This window comes from Mustela lutreola, chromosome 18 (genome assembly GCF_030435805.1).
Source record: "Mustela lutreola isolate mMusLut2 chromosome 18, mMusLut2.pri, whole genome shotgun sequence".
Classification (NCBI taxonomy): domain Eukaryota; kingdom Metazoa; phylum Chordata; class Mammalia; order Carnivora; family Mustelidae; genus Mustela; species Mustela lutreola.
In genome coordinates this window covers 23,581,048-23,601,147 of record NC_081307.1, presented here as the reverse complement: position 1 = coordinate 23,601,147, position 20,100 = coordinate 23,581,048, and the positions used below count along the sequence as shown (strand labels likewise).

General features: G+C 44.3%; 1 protein-coding gene and 1 pseudogene across 6 annotated transcripts in view; both read left to right on the top strand.

Moving 5' to 3' along the window:
• Window positions 1–1,163: 1,163 nt before the first annotated feature.
• Window positions 1,164–1,591, top strand: LOC131820582 (large ribosomal subunit protein mL42-like; annotated as a pseudogene).
• Window positions 1,592–6,174: 4,583 nt separating this feature from the next.
• The window catches only part of TRMT9B (tRNA methyltransferase 9B (putative)), a 62,012-nt gene continuing 48,086 nt past the window's right edge, over window positions 6,175–20,100 (top strand). The window contains exon 1 of one of the 6 annotated variants that reach the window (XM_059155898.1): window positions 6,175–6,260. The gene's annotated coding sequence lies outside the window, so the exon portion shown is untranslated. Of the gene's footprint in view, window positions 6,261–6,646; window positions 6,960–6,982; window positions 7,144–20,100 lie in introns of those variants that run through there. The other 5 variants (XM_059155901.1, XM_059155896.1, XM_059155897.1 and 2 more) reach the window with 5 other exon arrangements.

Here is a 20,100-nt window from a genome sequence, read left to right as displayed (position 1 = left end):
CCGGAGAAGACCAGCTCGGAGGCAGATCTTTTATTCATCCACACAGAAATTCTGCTGGCAGTTATAAAGGTAGATGAAGCTGTCCTGGGAAGCACTACAGAGAGAGAAAAGCAGAAAACCAAGGACAGGTATTTGAGAAGTACTGCAATTTTCGCCAGGGCTATTTTTTACATAGCTCAGGAAGACAGAAGGCCCATAAAACCCTATCAGATCATGTTGGGAAATTTACTGTTTACCCCAAGGAGGCCTGGGGCCCTATCCTCCTTGGGTCTGGAGAATACCAGTTCTTTGGATAAAGGCAGCAGCCCCAGACTCTGTTAGCCCCAGAGTGGCTGGGGAAGTGAACGGTTTAGGACCGAGGTGGAGGGCATACTGAACCCCAACCCTCCTCGTCCCAAATGCCAAGGACAGCTTCTGCTTATCGCTTCCATCCCTAGGATATGCTGATTTATAGTATCAGTGGCGGTGAGCTTCTTAAGCCCCAGGCCAGTCTGACTGGTTTATTATAGGGAATCCTTTGTAACCAATGAGGTCACAAAGCCTTTTCTATCCCTGGTGTCAGACTGGTTTATATCCAGTCTCCTCCAGTGATCATTCTGGAAGCACGGCTCAATTTCTTCCTGTGATCTGCACACAGCCCACCTCGTCTATGTTTACAATTCTACCTGTTGAGAGCTCCCATTTTCTGATGTATCAAGATATTATCGTACTAAGCTTGTTAAAATCACTCAAAAATACAGAATGACTTTGAAAGGAGGAGCAATGAAGGGAAGATAATTTTTTTTGTAAGTCCCCATTATAGTAATAACAGAGAAGCACTCAGACCAGAGATTTTCATGTAGCAGGTACCCAGAGCTGACATGACTAAAATAGTTACATAAGTATCATGCGGTATAGTTTGAGGCTTATCGTGATATGTGCAAATTAATTAATTCAAATAAATGCAGTAAGCTCTAACTAAATGCTAAGAACAGTGACAGGCAATGAGAACCAAATGAATAAATAGTCACGGGCGCTAAGGAAAGAGCTGACAGAGGTAAAATGGCGGGCTCCTGGTGAGCGGCTGTCGGGAATGAAAACAGATAAAACTTGAAGAAGATTTTAAAATCAGTTTCTCTTCAGATCATCCTCTTTCATACCACTGATAAGCATCTTGATTCACTATGGCATTAGCAGCAGTAAAATGGGTGATATCAAACAGAACTCTCTGGAAACATTTATTTCCAAATCAAAATGGAGCTTTATATTGTGTTTGTCATGAATCCACACATTCTTCTCTACCAGAAGACTATAATTGCAAAGTAGAGCTCGCTTTGACATCTGATGGTGGGACGAGAGTGTGTTACCACCCTTCTGTGGACATTCCATAGGAACATACACAACCTATCCCTCGGCCAGATCCTCTGCATAATATTGAAGAAACACATGACCAAGTGCTGAAAAGCCGAGTAGAAGAAAAAAAATGGGCACTTTGAGCAAGGATCCATGATAGAACAACTTAGCAAAATGTTCTTTACTACGAAGCACCGTTGGTATCCTCGTGGACAGTATCATAGATGTCGTAGGAAACGATCCTCCAAAAGACAGATGATACTGAGGTTTTCAGGAATCGAAAAGATGTTATCTTGTGTCTCATTTGCCATTTGAGAAAAAGCATTGATTATATTCACTAATATGTTATATAGCAAAATAATAATAAAATGTGTTCATATATTTAAAAAAAAGAAAATAGCAGACATGCATTTGTACATAAATGCCATAACTTAAAAAATCAGAGGTGTGGAATTGAGGGCTGAATAAGCTGGAGAAATCTCTAGAGAGGTAGGTCGGGGCGAGGCTGTGAGGGGCTCGGTGGCCTGCTCTCTGGGACATGTGGTATTTAGAAAGCAGTGCAGAGCTGCTATTGGATCTCAAGCAGAGGGGACATGAAATAAGGATTTATCGATCTATTTTAGGATTTATCTATCTATTTTAGGATTTATCGATCTATTAGATTCCCCCCCCACACACATATCCATTAAATCAATGGTGAAAAATAATAATGGTAAATTCTGGATATAATTTTCAGAATGGTGCAGAGAAAACAAACGTTATTTTTTGCGGAGAAAGATTTACTGTACTAGAAAGATTTTCAGTTAACAAATGCAATTTGATTAGCAGAAATCTGTTCTCAAATAACATCTCTAAAAAGAATCTTCTGTTTCCATAGGAAAAGAAGACCACTAAAAAAACAGAGCCACGAAGACGATCATTAGAGCTCTCCTCCCTGTCACGGCGGTGCCACGGACGGCCAGGATGCTGCCATACTGTTGTGCTCATTCAGGTTATAAAGAAGAGGAACAGTTCTCTACATGAATATCAGTTACTTATTCTGAAGTGACACGAGAAAGTAGGGAAGAACAAGCAGTGCTCTCCACAGCCACAAGCAATCAGAATGTTCTGGAAGGTCTCAAGGAAATGCAGCCCCAGGTAGGGTAGGGTGAGGTCAGCTGTCAAGGCATTCCTTGTTGCTCCAATGTAACTCAATCATGTGTTTGGCTCAGTTTACCTCTGTCTTTGCCTCTCTAGGGGCGGTGAACAGAGTGGTTAAGAACACAGGCTCTGGAGCCCCCACTGCCTGGGTTCAACTTCAGGCCTTGTGTCTAAGACACTCAGGAAAAGATCTCATCAGGCCTCATCCTCTTTAGCAGGTGTCTGTCTGGCAGCAGGCTCCCAGCCATCATCTCACAGGCCACAGGACAGACTAGACAAATCCTTTAAATGGACACAAGTCCTTTGCTGGGTTCGTCATGCGATGGTAAGTATGTTACCCATGTGTGAGGAGCCCTGTCACTGCCCTTCTCCAAAGGGCACAGGACAGATCCTGAAAGACCCTTGGCCTGCCATCTGCTCCTCAAGAGGCACAAGCCAGACCCTGAGTTAATTTGTAAAGGAACTGAGCTGATTAAGCTATGGAGTTAAGCCATGGAATTAAGCTATGTAATAATCACATATAATAACATAGCATAGTACATAATAACATATAACAGACAACATCATACATATTTATACATTCACATTACATTCACATTACATATTTTATGTATTTGCATTCATTATATATTACATATTCACTTATATTAATTTTATATATAATACATGGAATGTAAAATGTGATATATAAATATATGTAATAATGAAGGAATTTATTTAACAAAGCAATATAAAATGAAGTTATGTATAAATTTAAAAAGAAACAGAATACTTGCTAAATATTCCACAGTGGTCTAACTTCCGTTAAGACCATCACCAATACTCTTTATAATCAACTGTAAGAGAAGACCTATTGCTTCTAGATAGACTCTACTTATTAATAATACAGTCATCCCCCTTCTCAACTGGTGCTACCTTCCAAGACCCCCAGTGGATGCCTAAAACCGGGGCTAGTACAGAACCCTACGTACACTATGTTTTTTCTTAAATACACGTCTCTGGTAAAGTTTAATTTAGGAGTCGGGCACAGTAAGACACTGACAACAACTAATAAGAAAATGGAAGAATTATAACGATATACTGTAATAGATGTTATGTGAAAGGCTGTCTGTCTCAAGATACTTGATTGGTTTTCACTCATCATCCTTATGATGAGGGGAGATGACAAAATGGCGGGGATCGGAGAGGAAGTGGAGGGAATGACCCCAGAGCCCGGAAGCAGCATCAGGTGACTGCTGATGTTCTGATGCATCAGGAAGAGGAGCATCTGCTTCTGGATGGCAATTGATGGCCAGGTACCTGAGACCAGGAAAGCTGAAAATGTGGATATAGCAGGACGACTGGAATCTTGTGTATGGCATCACTGTCATACTGGTACTATTCCTTCAAAAAAATTTTTAATATAAAATTTCTATTTTAAGGGGCACCTGGGTGGCTCAGCGGGTTAAAGCCTCTGCCTTCGGCTCGGGTCATGATTCCAGGGTCCTGGGATCGAGCCCCACATTGGGCTCTCTGCTCAGCAGGGAGCCTGCTCCCTGCTCTCTCTCTCTCTCTCTCTGCCTACCTGTGATCTCTGTCAAATAAATAAATATTTTTTTGAAAAATTTCTATTTTAACAAGCCAAATTAAGAAAGTCATAGAATTGGTTATGTCTACTGGAGAGTAAAAATTAATTAAAATTTTTTTCATGATAAATATCCAACATCACAAATAAGGAGACGATAATCCAATACTGGGCCGTCTTCCCCCTCTGTGTGCCCACCTGCCATCAACAACAGCCAGTGTTTGACAGTCATATTTTCATTTATCTTTTTGCTGAGAGATGAAAGTGAAATTCTCAGGTAGAAAAAGAACACAAATACTATGTCCTAGCTTCAAGCTCCTAGCTATACTTCTCTAGTGTACAAATTTCCTTTAGAGCACACTTTCTTTCTATTTCCTCAGTCAGTACCCAAATGCTGTTGGTGGCCATGGAAATGCCTCTTATGATGGCCTCAAATAGAATAATCTCTTTATTTTTCTTCCTGCCTCCAAACAAGGAAATGGTAACTCAAGTCTACAGACCTCTAAGGATTCCACAGATCTGCTTTAGCCAGTGTCTAAAATCCCAGAAAATGTATGCAAATCTTTTTATATTTGCTCTTTATATAGGAGGGTTCCAAAGCTTCTCTCAGATTTTGATATGAACCTATTACCTACAAACTGTTAAGAACCTCTGCCTCTGCCACATCTCAAAAGCAGAGTAAACAGACTTTCTTACTTCCATTCCTTTGCTGATTCTCCATATCAAGATTCTACACCTATCACCACCTCCAGGATGCCTTCCCTGACTACATCATCTATAACCAATTTCCCTCATGCTTTCCTGAAGAATTTAAAACAGACCACTTTTGTAGTTATCACAGTCTGTTGAGACCCCATTTGCCTGACAAATATTTATTGGGCATGTATTATGTGCAGGTCACTATACTAAATTGAGGTAAGCCTTGTTCTCTGCCCCACTGCTAGAAGATGGCAAGGAACATTCCAGTATCCAGTATAGTCCTTGTACCCAAGGACATATTGCATGTATAGCTCCACTGAATAGAAATAAAAATGAGCAGTGGCACTTTAGTGGGCTGACATCCAGCTCAAGAAAAGCATGTAAAATCAGGCTCATGATTTTTTGTTTCCCCTTTTAAATGCAAAAGGCAGAGTTCCACAGAAAAAGGAAAAATTAGTTTATCCAGAACATGGTGATAAAGATACCCAAGCAAAGGTTCCCTTCCCTACCCCAATACACTGTTGCACTACCAAATTATTTCAGAAGCACAAACTACATATGCTGATCTCCACCAGCCCCTGTAGTAGCACCTCAAATACACCAATGTCCATGCGAGCCCTATAGTCAGGTCCGCACAAAAAAACACACCTGGAAAACAGCTCAACATGAAGTTCCCTTCCTCCTGCTTGGAATCAGAAACACCAAATTCATACACGAAGGGCAACAGAGCAATTACTAAATATGTTGATTTTTCAATTTTGGGAACGTGCATTTTTTTTTTTTAAGTACTCAGGCCTCTGATGATTAGTGAGTTGTCTACAATAGGGGTTGACGATTATCACCCTGAGGACTTGGCAGAGCGTAGTTCAACCCTATTGTCACAGAAGCAATGGGGTGCGCGTGGGGGTGGGGGAGGCGATGTGTCCGATTTCAGGACAAACTTCTAACCTAAATCCTTCCCTCTTTCTGATAGATGCTATTTTGATGGGGACTAGTTTTGCAAAACTCTTAACAGGTTAAGCACCCTGTTTCAGTGAAAAGATCTGGAGACTCTAGCACCGGCACCTTGGACTTAATGCCTTTGATTTTCCATTATCCCACAAACCCGATGGGCTCATCTCCGTGGAAGTAGGTGGTTGCAAGAATCCAAGGAGGAAAGACGCGCTAAAGCGTCACGTCGCTGTCACCCCAGGTACTGCGCTGCCGTGCTCCCGGCCGGCCAGGTGCACTCGCTCGGCGGCGTCCTCTCCCACGGAGGACGGGCCACGCCGGGAAAGACGGACGAGAAGAGCCTGGGAGGAAGGCAAGAAGGTCACCCCCATTCCCAGGCCCGGCGGGAGCCGCAGAGCCTCACTTCCCGCGCACGTTCGGGAGGGGCGTTCCCAGGGCACCGGGCAGGGAGGCGACACTCCCCGGGCTCCGCTCCGCGCCCGCCGCCCCTCCGAAGCCGTCCGCCTTCCCGGCCTGGAGGCGCCGCGGGCCTTAGTCCCCGGACCGCCGGAGCCCGAGCGCCGCCTCCGGAGAGGTGAGGGCGGGGCAGGGAGGCGGGGAGGCGGGGATGGCGATGGGGGCGGGGAACGGCGCGCCCGGGGCCGCGGGCGGTCACCCAGCGGCTGTCGCGGCGCCCGCGCCGAGGCCCCCCGAGCCCCGGGAACGGCGTTTCCCGCGCACCGCGCGCGCGTAGGAGGGCGGCCGAAGCCTGGCCCCGGGCCGCGGCGGGAGGAGCGGGCGGAGGGGCCAGCCCCGAGCTCTGCGCGCCGAGCCGCGGCCCGGGAGGCCTCCGGGGCCCTCGCGGTAACTTCGGAAGCCCCGGCACGGCGGGCGCGCGCTCCCACGCGGGCACGCGCGTCCCGGCGCCCCGCTCCCCCGCGCGCGCTCCGTCTGTTTTTCCCGGTTGCTTTCGCTCTCACACTCTGAAATAGGTCAAGGGGTGGAATTTACACCAGGTACGGCCCCCGGCTCTGATGCAAAAGCGGCTCTCTCTCCCCGGCTCCGGGAGAGCCTTGCAACTAGTTGGTTCCCGAGAGCCTCCCGCCCCCATACCGTGCCGAGAGCGCCGGCGACCGTGGCGCGGACAATAGTCTGCGGAGGGGAGCCGCGGCGAGCCTCGCGCCCACCCTAGTGCCGCCGGCCCTGTGCCCGCCCTCCCCCAGCACACCCGGAGGAGGGGGCGCGACGGGTCGCTTCGCGCTCGGGTCCCCGCGCCCGGGGTCTGACCGCCTAGGTGAGTTCGTGCTCTTCCCCCGCCGTTCCGGTCGCCGAGAGTGACCTGTTTACCTTGAAAACTTAGACGTGACCAAAACGGGCGAGCGTGCCCTGCCGTAGGGGGGTGCGGGGTGTGCTTCAGAGGCGAACACCGGATCCATCAGAGCTCAAGAGCTGCAGGGGACATGTTCAGTGTCTTAAAGGTGAAAATGAATTCGTATTTTCATGGAATACACGCGTCTCTCTCCCTTTAGAAGCTACCACTTGGAAACTGCTTTTTAACTAGCAGGAGGCGGTGAACTGGGATAACTTAAAACCAGAAAGTTTATCAGAATCTGTTTTAGGTGATCTGAAAGAACTTGCGGAAATAGTCAAAGCCGACAATAAATATACAGTTTAAGAAGGAATTTCAAAACGAGATGGTAGGATTTGCATAATATTTGCCGTAGGTGTATCTTATGGTATTACCTGGGTTCTTCGTGGTGAATATCGTAAACATACAAACGCTTTCTGTAGAAAGAGAGTAAGGCTGTAGACATCTACCCGCAACGCTTTACATCCGTTGGTATGCATGAATTGAAATGTGTATTGAACATTTCGTGTGGGCAGAGAGCTAGAAAATATATCGTGTTGAGGTTTAGGTTTTTAGCAGTATTACAGGCAAAGGTTGACATTTAACTCCTTTCAGTGGTTACACGGAGGATCCGTCATGGGACTGATTAGCGTATGGAATCCTTGACATGACTGGCTCATGAATGGTTAATCTGGCCTGAAGTTTAGAGAAGGGAGGACTGCAGGATTTTCTGTCCTTGATGCCTGACCGAAAATGCAGTGGGAAGGATTCCAGTGCTGGTGAAGGATTTTTAAAGGAGCTCAAAGGGGAAGATCATTTGAGAGGAATGAAGGTGACTCCCTGATGGCCACTGATGGCACATACCTTCTTCTAAAGGAGACCCTGGACAAGCTGGAAAGCGTCTCCTCACTAAGGAAACCACTCCAGAAGCTACTGCTTTCTTAATACATTTGGTCAGACTTGAGAAGGGAGCTCTCTATGGGCTCTTCTTTTAGTTCAGAAGAAAGCCTGTCTCTAGAAAGGTTCAATTGTAATGATGTTCTCTGGAAATAATTTGTCCTTTTGCGTGTGTGTGTGTGTGTGTGTGTGTGTTTTAATATATCCAAATCACCAAGGCAGTTCAAGGTTTTAATAAAATTTTACTTACCGGCAGGATATGAAATTGATAATACTATGCATGGTTAATTCTGTTTCCAAGTGGGAGAGGCAGACATGCTTTCCCAGTAAATCTTAGGTCTCTGTTTATGTGGGTTTTCTAAAGCCAAATTTTACCAGGGATTAAGAGGACTCTAAAGAAGGTATTAATGCTTATGGTATTTCTGGCAGGTGGATACGTGAATACTTCTAGGCTATGTCATTGTAAATAATTCTTAGGCACCTTTAGAGAACTAGTATCCAAAATTTGAAACACATTTTGATGAAGGCTCTATCACTGCTTCGAAGAAGGCACAAAGCATCAGACCCGCTTGGCAATATACAGGACCTTAATGCTGAGAAAAACGTGCAGCTAAGTCTTTGTGTTTACTGCATGGTGATGCTCTGATGTGTATTTTAAATAGGAATTGAGTCAAGCTCTCATTGTGATTTAGCTCTTGGTCTGATGCATTTTTGAGATGAGGCTGTCAGCACTGGTCCAGGCAATCTTACCTTTCTACTTACAGGTAAATGAGAAAGTGCTCTAAGACTGGCATGAAAGTATTAAGATGCTGGGGTTTTATTTAAGAACAGACCTGGGGTGCCCGGGTGGCTCATTTGTTAAGCTGCCGACTCTTCGTTTCCGTTCAGGTCATGATCTCAGGGTTATGAGATGGAGCTCCAGGAAGGACTCCACACTCAGCAGGGAGTCTGCTTGAAGATTCTCTTCCTCTGCCCCTCCCCTGACTCACAGTCTCTAGATCAATCAATCAATCAATCAATCAGTCTTAAAAAGAAATAACAACAGACTGAAGGAATTAAAATGGAGCCCAATTCTGGTATAGTTTGGGCCCTAGAAGGACTGCAAGCGGAGTGGTGCTAAGTGACCAATTGAATGTCCTTCAGCTGTTGTGAGTTTCTTCTCTTGATGCCGTAAGAGCACACATAGCATCGAGCCCCTAGCTGAGAGGTATCCGAAAGGAGCTGACATCATTCACTTTGCGTACTTACTTCCCATCTAGTCAAACTTCTGACCCCTCAAGAGAAGGAATTTAGAGTCCACACTGGATCACCTGGAGTAAATCCCATCTCCAAGCCATTTCCTCATCTGTGAAATGGCCATCATGAGACTTCCCCACGTGGCTGTGAGAAGCAAATGGAAAGATTTGTAAGGAATGCCAAGCATGTAGTCAGCACACTGTGAGCCGCCCCACAAGGAGAAATGTGTTGAGTTCGATGTCCTCTCCTGGGGGCCGTGGAGGGGTAGCTGTATAATTGCCAGGAGCACTGAATATTCAGGTAAATGGGTCATTCTCCTGTCCTGATACACTTAGTATGCTCTCCTAGTATACACTATAGTATAGGCTAGACTCCCAGGATTAGTGTCCCTTGGGAGCTAGAAGCTCACCCTGTCCAACTTGCATATCCTCCACCTTAGGCCTTGGCTTCTCTGTGGTTAAAGAAGTTACGAGTGGTGGTTTTTGGAAATAATGATGAGATAGTAGGGGAGGATGAGATGACCAAGTGAAATTCTAAAATAGAATTTAAACATGTTTGTGTTTATGCCATTGGTAGTTATGGCCCTCCTCAAATGATGATCATTCCAAGTTTCCCCAGGGGCAGTTACGCATTTTGGGGTATTGGACTTCGGGGATGGGGCAGCAATACCATTCCATCAGCTTTTCAGTTGTTCAGCATTGCCTGGGGACGTAAGGCACCACACTCAGCCTTCAGAAAGCAATAGCAAGAAACACAGCCCTAACCTCCCATGGGACACAGGTGTGCTGCTCATACATAGGTAAACCTGTCATTATACTTGTGCTCAGTGCAAGGCAGGAAGAATGTCAAGGGCAGAAACAGGGAATTTGACCTAGTATGGGAGGGATGTCAGGAATGCTTGCTTCCGGCAGTGATGTTGGGGTTGTGAAGGGAGATCCTTTCTTGAGGGAAGGAAGAGCCTTTAATGTGTAAGGAAGAGCCCCAGCAGAGACCCCCCACTGTAGAGGGACTCTGCACACTCAGGTACTGTAGAGGGACTCTGCACACTCAGGTACTGTAGAGGGACTCTGCACACTCAGGTACTGTAGAGGGATTCTGCACACTCAGGTACTGTAGAGGGGCTCTGCACACTCAGGTACTGTAGAGGGACTCTGCACACTCAGGTACTGTAGAGGGACTCTGCACACTCAGGTACTGTAGGGGGACTCTGCACGCTCAGGTACTATAGGGGCGGCCTGAGGAGAGAACAGGGATCTTTGGAGAAGGGGCAATGTTATCAGTGAAGCTGGAACATAGGCCTCTGCTGTTGAGACTCATTTTCTTTTCTATCAAGGATTACAGCCTCAATAGAACTCATAATTGCTCTGTGTAAACATCTTACCTTAGGCTTTGAGACTACTCTATTGAATTATAAAAATATTTACAATCATTTTTTTAAGCAGATCAGAACCTAAACCTAATTGACTAGTTTGTCAGCTCTTTATATTACTAAGTGTCTGACTTTAAAACCATTGGGATTAATTTCCTTTTTTAAAATCTAATAGATTTGTGCTTACTATACATGCTTTACATATTTCCAGCCATCATATATACATAGATACAAATTGATTTGTCCTATATTTGTATATAGGAGAGCTGGACATACACAAAATACATATATTGATCCAGGGTGAATCTATAGATCTATCTGAGAGCTCTCGGGACTGATTTGCTTGCATTTGCCAGTGGAAAGGCCTCCAGAGTCTGGATGGGGGAAGCCTGAGCCCAGCTCTGAGAAGCTGTGAGGCGGACCTGCGGGCAGTGGTGGGGAGCAGCGTGTCTCCTTGGTGGATTGCTTTCCAGCACCATCCAGGCAAACCGAGTGAAGAATCTGGCGTCTGAGTCTCTCCACCATACGCCTGATTTTATTCGCTCTTATTCCCTTCTTTTTCCTTCTTCTTTCCCCTCTTTGCCATTTTTTCATGTTTTTTTTTTTTCTCTCTCTCTCTCTCTTTACGAGCCCCCATAATGATTTCTCAGCCTTTATAATTATGCTCTGGCTTTAACCTCAGGCCCTACAATGTTGGCCACATTGGGGTAGTTCTGAATCCTAGAGCCTTTGACCTTCCTGTTCTGCATGGGTAACCAGAGGTCTCAGATGGACACAAACTTTTCCTTCTTGCAGTTCTCTCAGGTGGCAGGCGTGCTGCCTCGTGCCCTGAATGCCCTCATCTCTCCCTTCTTCCCTGGATCAGGGAGGCTGCGGATAATGGAAACTCTCTGAGCTACTGGAAGCAGAACAGGGTTTCATATGGGAATTAGGTGCTCACAAGAAGGTTGGAAGAAAAGGTTGCCGGTGAAAGGGGAGAAGAGGATCCAGTCTGGGCTCTTAGGGTGACACCCAGACAACACAGCTGAACTGGATCCGCCCCCCCCCCCCACCCGGGGCTGGGGGCGGGGGATCTGCTGCCATCACTGCTGCCTCGTGGAGGCTGAGAATCAGGGCCACCTCTGGAGCTGCTGACCTTAAAGAACACAATGATCAGAGAAGCTGCTACAAGTGCCACTCCACTCAGGAAGCAGGGAACTGAACACAGCCACCAATAACAAAACAAACTAGCAGACATATCTTGTTAATATACTCTCTCCCTCCCTTCTCACCCAGCTTATCTCCCCTGCAGAACCTGATCTGTGCCCGGAACCCTAACTGCAAGGAACTCTGGGAAATGTAGTTTCTACCTTCCCAGCCTCCCAGATCAAGGAACGCACCCTTGAAGGAGACAGGAAAGAATGCGGAATGACACCCCATCACATCTTAAATATATCTAAAACATATTTCATCAGAGCCTTAGCTAGCATATTTCATTCAAAGCAGGTGGATGATATATTGTAAGAATCCAAAAAGGATCTAGTTGCTAACCAATTTCCATTTCAAACAGATGGATATTATAGTCATTACAGTGGAAAATTGCTGGAAAAAGCATCAAGCAAATAGATAACTAAAAATTACCAAGCTCCTGCCTCTGCATGTGGTTCTGTTTGAATGTGAAATAATTTTCCTTTGTTTCGATGTAGTAATCAAAGCCAAAAACCAGGAGAATTGATTCTAAAAAAGTTCTCCCCATCAAAGTCCCAGATAGTCTACGTTTAATAAATGGCAATATAAAGGAAGAATACAGTGTCTGATAAGAGAAATAGGTCCTGACAGGCTGGCTCTTTCATTAGATGAATTATCTATGTATCTCTGTTTCTACTGAAATCTTTCTTTAACCTATAACTTGAATGGTGCTTTTTTCTTTTCTTTTCTTTTCTTTCTTTCTTTCTTTCTTTCTTTTTTTTTAAGGATAATAAAGATAGAAATCATCTATTAATTGGAGATTAAAATAAGTATTGACTCTAATCACTTATTTCATACGCTGGTGCATATCAGGTTCTGTCCTTGCATTAAAGTAAATGTGGCTGAATCTCCATAGTTAAGTAATAAATTATCATTTATCGGCAGTCAGGAATTCCATTCGCACATTTAGGAATGAATCTTGATTATTGAATGAAGTCATTTTGTATTTGCCTCTGATTTTGAGAGCTTGAAATCGAGAGCAGAGTAGCCGAAACAAATGGAGTAACCTAGTGTATTTGACAGTCTAAGACATGTGTCTGTTTGTAATTGATTTTTATGTCTCAAAAGGCAGCACTCCATTCAGAAATCTTCTCTGGTAGATGCTGAAAGCATTTAAATGCAGATTTACAAATGCTGCCTGGGGCAAACCACCGTATAATATGAAAGTATTCTTCCAAATCCAGTGGTGACTCCCAGAGTTTAGCCACCACACTCCAAGCCACTAAAACTAAACAGAGTGCTTTTGCTCTGAAAATGCAGCTTCAAGACAAATCCACTGTCTTCCATCCTGAGCCCCCTCCTAAGCCCCACTTACCATGTGTTCTCAGGAGGGAACTGTTTGAATCTAATATTACACTATTACTTGAATAATTGTAAAGGAAAGTAAGTAGTATTAATCTATGTTACAGTAACACATTAGGATCCCTGATTCCCCCTCCCCACAGTTTTTCTCTTTCATTCGTATTTGAGTAAAGAGAAAAACCCGGATTTCCCTCCCACTGGGTTATGGGGGGACGGGTTCTCATCTTCAGCTGTATGGAGCTTAGTTGCAGATTACATTGTAGGTCACACCTCCTTTTATGGATTGAAAATCAAAGTCTTTTGGTTTTCCAAGTGTATTATAAAGTCAAAGAACATCCAAATCTGAACCCAGTCTCTGGTTAGATCATTGATGGACTACACTGAAATGGGAGGTGGGTAGAGAAAGCATGGTTTGGGGGTTTTTTAAAGCAAAATTTGAGGACCATCAAGCAAGACTAGTATTTGAACATCATTAAATGATTGTTTAGTCACTGACTTAAGATGTGGATGTTAAGAATCGCTTTTGTACCAGGATTGGTGCTGGATTCTAAAGATAGATGGCTGTGCCTTTGAGAGACTGATTCTCAGAGAGTTATATAAGGTTATATTAGGTAAACTGGTACTCTTATTGTCAGTATGGAGAGTAGTGGTTTTCTCAAAGAAAAAGTGGGACATTTTCTCATGATAAGGTGAAAGACAGAGTTAATTGAAACCTAGACATACTTCTGATTTCAGAGAATATTTACTGATACTTTTGACAACAGCAAGACAATAAAAAGGCAGCCAAGAGAGGGAAGAAAATGTCAACTGTCTCAGATGGGGTCTTTTATCTACTCCTTTTAACCTACAGAAACTGAAGGGAGCTTGTCACAAGTTAGAGGGTTTTAGTGTTTAAAGAAATAATGAGTTTATAAGAAAAGAGGACTGCTTTTGGTTCTTTAATCAATATTCAGAAACTAGTCTTTTATCTTTAAAAAATGTTAAGGTTGGTAGTATGGAATGGGGGACCTCAATCCTATCGGGAACTTCCATCCTATCACTATAAGAAATTGAATTCAATTCCAAAAATGGGCCTGGAAGTAGATTTTCCCCCAGAGCCTCTTATGACAGCTCAGCCTGGCCACTATCTTGATTTCAGCTTTGTCACATCTTGAGAAGGAAACTCAGCCGTGTTGTCCCAAACTCTGGACCTACAGAACTGTGAGCTAATAAATGGGCGTCATTCTAAGTTAAAAAAAAAAAAAAAAAAAAAGATCAGAACAAGTAACATTCTATAGGACATTGAATTTATAATTAGAGTACTTGAGAAAATGCAGGCACATTCTGAATATTAAGACATCTGCAAATGAAAAGGTCAATACAATGACTTATGTAATTATGAAACAGATCTAGGGTGACCAGATGACGTGTTGTTCAATCTGGGACACTTTTAAGAGTGAAAGGAGTACTATTAATGATTGTCCTGGGAAAAGAAGCAGAAACGGGGACCGAAGCCAGCAAACCAGGATTTATGGTCACCCAAGATTAAGATGATGGTTGTATAACATTATTGCATTAACTGCAATATTGATTTCTTAAAAATTGTGGTAAATATATATATAACATAAAATATTTAAACCATTTGAAGTGTACAGTTCAGTAGCATTAAGTATATGCATACTGTTGTGCAACTACCATCATTCATCTCCAGAATTTTTATCATCTTGCCTTGCTGAAACTGTACCTATTAAACAGAAAGTCCCTGTTCACCTCTCCCCTTCACTCCTGGCAACCACCATTCTACTTCCTGTCTCTGAATTTGCCTACTCTAGGTACGTTACATTGGCGGAGTAATAAACTCTCTGTCCTTTTGTGACTGGCTTATTTCACTTAGCATAGTGTTCTCAGGTTTTATCCATGCTGTAACTTATATCAGAGTTTCCATTCTTTTTAATGATAAAAGCTCTTCTACTGTATGTATTTCCACATTTTGGTTATCTATTCATTCATCGATGGACACTGTGCTGCTTCCACCTTTGGCTCCTGTGACTAATACTGCTATGAACATGGGTGTGCAAATATCTCTGTGAGCCCTTTCTTGCTATTGTTTTGGGCATATACCCACCATATTAGTTTTTAAGTGGAGAAATTAAAAATGGAAGGAAAAAGAGCATTCTTTACAGGATCTTTCTGGTCATACTTCTTCAGTACGGTATTCTATCAGACCAGAGTCCAGCGATGCCTCTACAGAATTCATTAGAAAAATCCATTGTTACAGATGACCTGCTGAAAAATACACCCAGGGGTTCAAATTCCATCTGCACACAAGAAAGGAAGCTAGTATTTCTGTCTCTGCTACCATGATGCATTGATTTCGGATGTTTCTAAGTGAAAAGGGCTGGCATTTAGAACGTCAGAATCTGAGTCAAGTGAATGGCCTTCAGCAGCATAAGGAACCAGAAAATGAACAGCATGAGACTGAACAACAGGAGGCTCCATGTGACCTAGAACATCTTTGTCATGCAGGGGACCATGAACTTCCTGGAAACAGGCCACAGAACCAACTGCCATCTGTTGATTTAAAAGCCGAGAAAAAAGGAGACAAGCTACAGGGGCATGTGGACCTTCCAGATACTGAGAAAAATGTTCTTTTCTTGGCCGTAGAAGTAGCTATGAGAAAGTCAATGTCGAGAACATTGGTCCATCTGATCTCAACTTAGATAATCCCTTCATGGAAATGGGAGCATCAAAATATAACTCTTCATCTCAAATTTTAAGTATTTTCATTTCCACCAGGGATTTATAGACCTGGAAAGTAATGTCGACAAGTCTGGAACAAAAAAGAATTGCCACATGTCCCTTTCTAAGTCTCTTTGGCAGATGTCAGCCTTCTCTGCAGTCAGTAAAGAAAGTAATTCATCTGTAACTGCGGCCTTGAGGGAACTTGATAAACCTTTGGTCATCGGTAAGAGCCAAGCTTCAGAAAATACATCTGCAGAGGTTAATCTGCCAATCAGAAATGGTAGCCGAGAGCCCAACAGGTATTAAGGAGCTTTGAGAAAAATGGACCCAAAGTAAACACCTTACAGTGCCCACAAGTCTGTTCTCACCAGATCACGCCTGTATCAGTGGGGGCTGAAATACGACCAGGCAAGTTCACATGAAAACCTGCACACAAATGTTTATGATCTGAACACTCCCAAGTTTCAAATAACCAACATGTCCTTCAGTCGATGAATAGATAATCTGTGGTATAGTCATGCAATAGAATGATATTCAATGATGAAAACACCTATTAAGCCATGAAAAGACATGAAAGAACCTTAAATAAATATTGCTCAGAAAAAGAAACCAGTCTGAAAAGGCTAAATGCTGTATAACTCTGAATATAGGACATTCTGGAAAGAGTAGTATATGAATCAGGACTGAGATAGTAAAGAGGCCAGTGATTGCCAGGGATTTTTAGGGGGAGATAGAAGATCAATAATGGAGGATAGGGGACTTTCAGAGCAGTGAGACTATTCCGGACGATGCTGTCGTTACGGACATGAGTCATCTTGTATTTGGCAAAACCCACAGAACAGTACAATACGAAGAGTGAATCCTAATATAACTATGGACATTTGTTAAAAATCATATATCAATATCGGTTCATCAGTTTTAACCAATGTTCCACAGCAGTGCAAAATGTTAGTAAAAACTGCATAAAACATGTCTTAAAAAACGAAGACACACTTCAGTTGGTGTTAGTGCAGACGATGTACCAAATGTTACCTGCGGGGGTCCGGGTGGTGGTATGTGGAGGGCAGGGTGAACTTGGCTTCGAGTCCATGAAGGGAACAAATGAGAGCGGTCTGTCAGCGATTCCCAGCGGAAACATCTACTGACCACACTGTACCAGACTAGTCACCCAAACTCTTACCAGCTGGCCTCTGAGCAAACTGCTTCCTTCCCATATTAATTAAAGACTTGAGTCTGGGCCTCCGGAATCCACTGACACATCTGAAACCAGAGAAGACGGGGGTCCTGAAGAGACACAGCCTTTCCCAGGTCCAACCTACGGACTGCAATCAATCCCCCGCACCCTCCCATTACCCCCTCATCCCCCCACCCCCCGCCCCACTGCAGACCCCGCTGAGATTCTCTGTGCTGGCTCTCCTCTGTGGGAAGCTCTTGAGCCCTTGTGGCAAGGGCTCAGCAGACCCAGCTCTTCCTGTTTTTCTAGCAAGGAATGGGGTCGTTCCTACAGAGCTCTGACAGAGTGGGCTAGCCCATACACCTTGAAAAAGCTATATAGATACACACGCACACCCAGAGGTGTCCATATATGTAGAAACCTGCAAGCAGCATATCGAGCTGGGTATTTTTAGGTTTTTGTGATTGATTTTTCTCCAGAGTAATTTGTGATCTTTTGTCTGATAATCTGCCCTACTTGTGAAAATTTGAGCCTTTTGAAATATATGAGCAGTATGTGCATCCAGAAGCTTTTCATTCTCATTGAGATGATATATTCTGGCATAAAAGTGATGGTTTTGTGTGTAGCATACCACCTTACAATGATCATGAATCTTCGAAAAGTGGAAACTACTAGAAATCCCACCGCGTGTGCAGCTGAAAGCAGATGAGCCGAACGCTGGCTCTCTGTGCTGTGGGCAGGGTGTGCCCTGTTGACTCAAGTGTCAGCTTGTAAACTTTAAACCACACAGTTTGGTGTTTTGAAGGAGTCCCGGTGCTCTGGGTGTTAGGATTCATGCAGGGGAAACAGGACATCAGAGAATAATTGGTCAGTAAAACAGTGAAGGAAAACCAATACTCTTTTGATACGGAAATGTTTATTGTAGGTAAACAGTAATCACTAAAGCATTTCTACAGGTTATTGGATCCTCTGTGCAACAGCTGCTTCAATCAAAGCCAGGACCGAGTCACTCCCATTTTCCTGGATCCGTTTAAACTAGACCATAGTGGGTTTGCTGGGTCTCTGGACTGATAGGATCAGTACATCATGTGGATTCCTGTCCATAGTCCTTAAGAAGGTTATACAGTTTCCTTTTCTTTACCAGTTGGCTCTCAGGTGTTTATAAGTGACACCAATGGCGTTGGTTTGCACCTACTGTGACACAGAACTTAAACCTCTTTCCGCACACAGTTGCCACTGGCCCCACCTCAGCACAATGCTGTTCCCTCTGGCCCTCGGGCCCCGCGCCCACCTCCTCTCTGCCTTGCTCAGCATCCGGGGTCCTTCACTTGACATTAGGTGGGCGAGGCTTCCTGCTTGGGGGATGAACAATGGCTTCAGAAAGAGGACACTGTGGTCCCTGCCCATCCCCAAAGTGCCAATAGAATGACCAGCCTGTGCAGTTTCACCACAGTTTTCTTCAAAACTGTAGTGTTGCTAGAAAACCCAGTGTTGGAAGCCCGCAGCAGGAAAACCAGAGGGGCTGTGGGGGTGGAGGGGTGTTCTAGAGCGGACGGGCTGCAGGGGGCTGAGAAGGGGGTGAAGGACAAGGAAGTAGGCAAGGCTTGCGGACGCCTCTTAGAAAGGAGGAAAAGGGGGAATCTAAAGATGGCGGGCAGGTGGGGGGCTGAGCATGGCTGTCCTGGTGTGTGGTTTTCTGTTCCTGTATCAGGAGAGAGGAGGTCATTGGGGGAGAGGCTGCACAGGTGGAGAGAAAGGATTGGCCAGGGGCCAGGAAAGATGAGAGCAACAGAGAGATGCCAGCCTTTGAGAGGCATCTTGACAGTCCGGGGAGGAGAAGGGATGTGGGAGACCCAGGGTGGCAAGAAGGGAAACAAGGAATTTTCATTTTCTTAGAGAAGGAAGAGCAGAGGTAGCCGGATAAGGCACTGTTTTGTCAACATGTCACGCTTTCTGGGGAAATTGAATTAGGATCTCAATGCAAATGATACAACCTTAAGCTTCAGATTTATATCTCTTTGCCCATTTTTGGCTCTTGTTTTCTCACGCATGAGCTCTGCAGCATCTCATTCTCTAACGGTTGAGGAGGCCTTAAAAGAGGGATCGGCTGACTGAAGCAGACTGTTGGCCTTTCTGAGGAAAAAGCTGTGTTAAAAATCTCAAGTCGTTATTGTCATCTTCCTGATTTGTGTTCTTGAAAAATTCGTTTTCTAAAATAACCTATTTTGACTTTGCTTTCTTAACATTTCATATTTTAATGACATAGAAACTGGGGCACGGCTTACAGTTGAGGGCGTCTTATCCACTTTCTTGGCTCAATAATTATACGTGTAACAAAATAGATGGTGTCTTAGGATGGGCGACCCGGACAGAAGAGCACAGATTGGGTGCCTTAAACAGTGGATATTTATTTTCTCACAGTTCTGGAGACCAGAAGTCCCAGAGGAAGGTGCCAGCCAATCTGGTTTCTGGGAAGAGCCGTCTTTCTGGCTTGCAGATGGCCAACAGATGGCCACCTTCTTGCTGGGTCCTCTCATGACCTTTCCTTTGTGTGCACACGGACAGAGAGCCACCCCCCCCCCACCCCCGGTGTCCTGGCTTGCATTCGTTCTTAAAGTAGGCTCCACAGCCAGCGTGGGACTTGAACTCACAACCCCAAGGTTAAAAGATACATGCTTTACTGAGCACACCAGGTACCCTTCTAGGGGTCTTGTCTTCCAAGAACATTCTAAGGACCCCACCGTTATGACTTCATTTGACCTTAGTTACCTCCTCATAAGCCCCTGCTGCAAAGACAGCTGCATTGCAAGTTAGAGCTTCAACATGAATTTTGGGGGAGACACAAGCTATCAGGCCATGCAGACAGCATCCTAGATTCCATTAAGGAGTGGATGGCCATCACCAAAGAATACCTCCCTCAGCTATGGGGGCTTCAGGTTAAATCTTTGGTCTTATTTATTTTTAGTTTTTAACTTGGAATCAGACTATATATATATATATATTTTTTTTTTATTTTTTTTTTTTAAGGAGATTATGATACAGCCCAGTGGAAAGTTCAAGAATGGTATTTATCACTGGAAATTTGAAATAATAGCCTGTGCATCCTTATAGGCTTATCTCTGAAGAGACAAACACAGTTATAAAACGGGGTCTGGAAACAG